Source organism: Pseudorca crassidens, chromosome X (assembly GCF_039906515.1).
Source record: "Pseudorca crassidens isolate mPseCra1 chromosome X, mPseCra1.hap1, whole genome shotgun sequence".
Classification (NCBI taxonomy): Eukaryota; Metazoa; Chordata; class Mammalia; order Artiodactyla; family Delphinidae; genus Pseudorca; species Pseudorca crassidens.
The window spans coordinates 72,300,357-72,306,918 of NC_090317.1; the positions used below are offsets into that span (position 1 = coordinate 72,300,357).

The following is a 6,562-nucleotide window of genomic DNA, read 5'->3' on the forward strand; positions in this document are numbered from 1 at the left end:
TCTAGGAATCCCTTACAATTAAGAGCCAATAGCTTTGCTTGTCCCAATCTACCTAGATCTAAAACTCTCACAACTGCCCACCCCCACTTTCATCACCATTACATGCATTTATCCTGATTCCTTAGCCACAAACGGCATTGATCCCCAGATGTGTCACTGGCATGAACATCTCTGGAATCCACATTTTACCACATTAGCCCACTTCTCCCCTCCCATCTCCATGTGTTAGTGTTTTATGCATTTTCCGTGTCATTCACTCCTTGTTGCCTTCGATGGTCAGGGCAAGGACTGTGTGCAAACTAATGAGGATAGACAGAGCTTTGGACAGAGGAACACTTCCGAATTGTTTTTTGATGAAGATGAAGGAGAGAAGGTGCATGCAGAAGCTGAGAAAGGGACAGGATTTGTGTCCCCACTTACTCTTCACCCCAGCAGGGGCAGAAAGCATGCTGCCTCTTTCTTGTTCATTGGCTACATTCCTCTCAGAGGCCAGAGGGGCAAGCCTGGACAATGCAAATGAGCTGTGTGGATGGGACTTAGCCAAGGGGCCTCCAAAGGGAGAGCAGCGGGGCTGCCGAGGAGGGAACAGAAAAGGAAGGTGCCTTACATATTTCTCAGCACCTTCTTTTCCCCAAGCAACAAACTACTCTCTTCTCCCAGAGACACAATACCAAAGTGCATAAGCTCCCCCTGAATAGATGCCCGAGCCTGAGAGCACTTCGCAAACTGGGTGGTCCCTGAGTCTCTAGGCGTTGGTATGATACTCAGACTCCAGGGAATTTGTTGTGCACCCACTCTGCACAAAGCCCTATACAGGCAGTGTTAAACCTAGGCAAACTGAAGCTTTCAATAACAGGCTTTAGCTGTGGCATAAGAGACACAGAGAAGTGGTGATGAGCATGTGAGCATGAAAGAGCAACTGAGCCTACAAGTGCCCAAAGGGGACAAATTCAGCCAGTTCCTTGCCAATTTCCTACTATCGATTTTCTGCTGGCGTCACTTCACCCTATCCGGGGAAAGCATGCTGTGAGGACACTTGCCCAGGTGAAACTCCATTCATTCACTTATTTAAATGGACGGGGTCAAGGACAGCTTCTAAGTTCAGTCCCAGCCCCCTACTTGTTTTGCTCACCGCCCCCCACCCCCAACCGCCCACTTCCCTCTCCACACCATTAACGACTCCAAGTCTGTTTCCCCTTTAGGGCCGTAGTCCCCAGCACAGCTGTCGTATGTGCCTGATGCAGATGCCCAAGAGACCCACAGAAATGTTTGAAAACTTCCAACCCTAATCGCGCCTCCCCTTGAGTCCTCCCTCTGCGAGGCCAGCCGCTGAAGCAGGACTACTTGACCTTTGCTAGGAACTCAGAGCTGCCTGGGGTTTGGAATTGAACTGGAAACAGAGGCAGAAGGCAGCCCCCATCACCCCATCATCATTTCTCACGAGAAAGAGAAAGCTCAAAGAACAGTGACGGGTTAAGCTCCTTATAAGGAAACGAACCTTCCCGTTCCTGCGCGGAAATTGTTTTCTGCTTCTGTATCTTTCGAATACACTGTAAAAACTACACTTGATAGGATTCACAAAAACCATTCCCCCAAGGGTGGGGGACAGCTTGGAGCCAAGAGAGATAGGACGGGCGGGGCGGGTATAAGTAAGGAGCGTCAGCGAAGAATTTAAGGGATGAGTCATCAAAAAGAAGCTGGGAAAGAGAGCGGAACAAGTAATCTGAGCTGGGAAGGAGGCGAGCATTCATTAGGCACAGACCGTGTCAATCACGTCTGCTCCACAAATGACCTGAGAGCCTCCCAGGCTTCTCAGACCGGAAAGAGGGTCTCAGTGGGCGGTCGTAAGGCTTTGAAATCGGAAAAGACAGAGCGCGAGCAGTAGTCGGAGGAGTCTGATGCAGCGCCGGTAGGCTGGTTGGAAAGATGGCGTTTGCCATCAAGGTCGCATGGCTACTTTAGGGGACTAAGAGAAATACTAGTGAGAATGATAGGAACAGCCAACTAAGGATTCAGATTTTCAGAAGCAGTCTCGAATCCAAATATTTTTTTGCCAGTTAAACTCATAAGCACACTTAGGTTTGTCAGAACGTAGGTCCTAAAAAACATAAAAACGATATGGGAAGGGGTGGAGTTTCACCGGGGCTCTTCTCTCAGGGAGCAGGAAAGTGTGGGAGATCCCAGGGCTCAGGGTGACTGCACAACCAGAAGGCAGCTGGGTGCCTGCCAGGAGGCAAGGTGGGAGGCCGATTCTGCCTGGGACTGCTAATCTCACCAGATCTATGTCAGGCTAAAGTCTAGGCAGCTTGGTCTAACTTCTGGCCTCTCACCTGTTTTGCAAGGTTGCCCTGACACAAAAGGACTTGGTTGGGTTCCCTGTACATTGCACCAGGTAAGTTCACCTACAGTTAGACTTCAGCTGATCCAGGATAGGATAAGGATTGTTAGTTAACCCCTAAACCCATTTGTTTGTATGTTCTTTTGTTAGTCTTCTTATCTGTTTCCTAGCAGATGTTACTTTAAAAAAATTGGCAACCCAGTTGTAGCTAAACTACAGGATAAAAAGGGATTTGTTAACTTCTTGGCCAGTCCCGTTTGGGGGCCTCCACTCATGCCACCCTGTATTGTAGGGACCAGGGAAGAGCTGGGACATGTAAAAGTAGTGATCTGAGAATGAAAGCATTCTAATCTAGCTGATTCCTTCCATTTGCACTTCAGCCATTTTCAGTCTCCCACCCACAATCCATAATCCAAACAGAGCTACCCAGGATTCCCAGCACTCAGAGGAGCCTGCAAAAGCTGTGCCTGAGAAGATGGGGGCACAACAGAAAAGCAGACTTCAAGGGTACCTGAGAATGCAGGCAGTGGCAGAGGGATTCACCTCTTCACTAGCTCAGTCTTGTCCTTACTCAGCTCCGGCCATCCCAATTCAAGCGACCCCCTCAATCTACCCTCTACGATTACCCCATTGTGAGGCATCATCAGACCAATTCGGTTTTAGTTTTATCGATCGTTTTGAATCTATTCAGGAATGGGGTTTGAGGGCAAAAGGGGCTACCGTCTGTTCTACTCTCTGAGGCCCCCCCATTCTCCCTCCCCTAACCTTTTAGAAGGGCTGTAGGAAGCCTAAGTATAGCCTCCGGGAACAGATTTCTCTTGGAAGAGTTTGGGCTCAGTCCTTCTAGAACAGTATAACTCAAACGGGAGGAAACAGAGGTGAGCTCATGGGGGAACCAGACCTTTTTACTGTTCCTCCCTTGGCCACCCTAGAGGCTGACAACAATGTCTCTTGGTCAGATCTGAAAGAGAGATCTTGTAGCATCTGTTACGGATATTCAAGCCATCGTAAGAAAGTGTGTGTGAGTGGGGTTGGGTGGAGGAAGGGGGACACAGCAAACATAATCCTGTAGTACTTGGGTAAGCACACATCTCCAGGGGTACTCTGGGGGAAACTGGAGCTTTAATGACAGAGGAAAGGATGGCCATGAGGCCTGCCTGGAGCAGCATTTTCCCTTTCTCCCTCTTCTTTTCTGTTACCCAGACCCCAGAGTGACTCTACCCTACTGGAAGGAAGCTTGCCTCATCCTAGATGCTGGGCGGCGGTCCAGTGCTCTCAACTTAGGAAGGAGGCGGCTATATTCCATCTCGGACACCAGGTGGCACCAAAGTATAACCATAACTCCAAAGAAACCGGCAGGAAATGGACCTTGAGAGAGTCCTTGAACTATTTTCCTCTCCCTCCCCACTCCCCACGTGGAATTGAAAAATAAGAAGCCTTTCAGATATGGTGGATAACTCTCATTCAATAAAAACGCTTGAATCTTTAATCTTCCAGCTGAAGATTCCAAGGATTTAAATGCAGCCTCAGTCCTCACCCTTCTCGGAGACCTATTTCTCAGCGGCAGATAAGGAAAATGGGACTTTCCTGGAATCATTTCAGATGCCTCCACCCTCCAGAAGAGTTGTTTTTCTTCAAGGTGGTCAGCTGAGGAGTAGCAGACATCAAACCTCGGCGGCTCTGCTCAAATCCTGGGCCCCCTTCTGAAGGGCTGAGTGCTCTGTCATGGGCATGCTAGGAATGACCATGTCTAAACAAGTTGTGATGTGGCCAGCCAGCCTCATGGCCTCTTACAGTCAAACAGGACTGCTTCCAGCCCCTCAGACACGCTCCATAAATCCCCATTCCCAGGCTCCTCCACCTGGAATTCTGTCCACTCTCAGCTGTTTTTATCTGTCAGATCCAAGGCACTTGTTGAGGTGCAGATAGAGCTCCATGAAGCCTTCCTTCACTTCCCCCAGTCTGAAGGGACCTCCACTTTTCTAAATTACCATAACAACTTGTGCCATTTGCCCTATTCTTCTACTTTATGTTATAGTTGTTTTTGAACATGTCTCCCCTACAAAATTATGAGCTCCCCAAGGGCAAGGACCATATTTTATGTATCTTTTTTATACCCTGTATTGATGAACACAGTAGGCACTCAATAAATAATGATAATAATATCTTACATTTGTATGGTGCTTACAGTTTACAAAGCACATTCACATCCATTTTCCCATTTAATCCTCACAACAACCCTGTGAGGTAGGTGTTATCATCCCTGTTTTACAGATGAGCAAACAGACTCAGAGAAGTTAAAGAACTTGCCCATGGTCATACAGCTGGGAAGAGGCAGAGATGGGTCTGAATGCAGTTTTTCTGACCCTAAATTCAGTTCTTTCAACTTTCTCTACCTGAGCTGGTGGCTGGAAATTCCTTCCTGGAGACTGAGGTCATGGAACTCATCATGGGACTGGGGAAAAGGGAGGGGAAGATCTAAAGGTCAAACTCCTTTCATCTCTGCTCCATTCGCTTCTCCCTCCCTTGTTTCCAAAGAGGATTTCAGAATGCAATCTCACTTTGTTTAAGAATGTCCTGGTGTGAGATGTCCTTGTGGATAAGAAGAAAAAATGTGGGGTGAAGATAGGACAGTAAAGGTGTATTCACAGCCGGTGACTAGTGGATCTTTGGAGGCCTGAAGGGAGGTCCCTGGCCTGTCCAATAATTTAATTAACAACTTGGATCAGGACATTGATGGCATGCTGGTCAAATTTGTAAATGATGCTGGTTTCAGGAAGATCCCAAGAGGCCATAATGAACCAGGAAAATGAAATGTGAAGTTTCATAATCTAGTTCATCAAAACCAAATGCTTCAGTGCAAGGGAGGAGAGACGTGACTCTGTGTGAAAGGGTTTCAGGTGTTTGAGGTGCCTGTAGGCTCATTATTTTTGACATTAGCTGCCTGCAATGCTAATGAATTCAGGGCTAGGATGTGGGAGATTACAGTTGTGCTTTCTTCTCTGCTCACTAGACCACAGTGGAGGACTGTCTTTAGCCTTGGACACCACACAAGAACAGGGGCATTAGCAACCTGGAGCATGCACAAACGACGGAGACCAGGAGTGTGAGGGGATTTTAGAATCATCGTCTGTGAACCTGGAGAAGGGATCAAAAAGGGGATGGTGGTGGATCCAGATCAAGTTTTCAAATATTGGAAGCTTCATCATATAGAAGAAGGAGTCATCTTGTTTTGCTCGATAAGAGGGACAAAGGGCATGTGCTCTGGGAAAACATATTTTGACTCAACCTAAGGAAGAACTTTATGATGGTTCAAGATGACCAAATATTATGCAATGGTCGGCTTTGAAAGGACAAGATATTCCCATCACTGGAGGTATTTAAACAGAGAGAGGCAAGATAACTATTGGCAAAGAGGTTGCAGAGGGGATCAAGCATCAGATCATAAGGGTGAGGAATTAGGCAACCATTAAGTCAGCTTCTGACACTGTAATTTGGGGATTCAAGTCAGGGGTAGGGGTGGGGGCCAGAGGTGAAAATCGTTGTGGCCCTCAAAGTAGGTACCTCCCAACCAGTTAGTATCTCTGCTTCCAGCCTGCCCTGCACAGAGACTCCAGTAATATTTTTCTGAATACTTTATCATGAGACTTTCCAGCTCACGTATCATAGAATCCCAGTAACTCTAGAGGTCATCCGGCACAGTCCTTTATCAGATGCTTTCTTTGCCTTTGAATCACCCACATGAAGTGATTGTCCAGTCACTGTTTGAATATCTCAGGTGATGGTGAGCTGCCTACCGTTTGGGGTAGTCTATTTCTAATTTCAGAGACTATTACTAATCATTAGAAAGTTCTTCCTAAACACAGCGAAATGCTTATATCAGGCTGTTGAGATTAGGAAATTTTTTCTTCTCTGTTTTTGAAACTGTCGGTAGTAAATTTTAAAAGGACTTCAAGAGGCTGGAATCATGAGCCAAAATTTTTATTATCATTTTTTTCATTATAAAAAAGAAAGAAAAAAAGCCTCTTCCTCTGTTGAACCAAAATCTGCTTTCCTGTAACTTCCACCCATTAGATCTCAGAGCCCTTGGAGTCATACACAGAATAAATCTACAGCTTCCTCTTCACCATGAGCCCAGTAATGATTTGCTGACAGTAGACAAATTTCTCTGGGGATTTGCTAGTCCCCTCACTATTCTCACCACTCTTTCTCTGGCTGTACTTT

The 6,562-nt window shown here is 46.7% G+C and overlaps 1 long non-coding RNA gene across 1 annotated transcript; it reads left to right on the top strand.

The window, feature by feature from the left end:
• Positions 1 to 1,791: 1,791 nt before the first annotated feature.
• Positions 1,792 to 6,464, top strand: LOC137217123 (uncharacterized). The gene is made up of 3 exons (XR_010940010.1): positions 1,792 to 1,909; positions 2,343 to 2,392; positions 3,542 to 6,464. It is a non-coding gene; the product is annotated as an uncharacterized lncRNA (long non-coding RNA).
• The last annotated feature ends 98 nt before the right edge of the window (positions 6,465 to 6,562 follow it).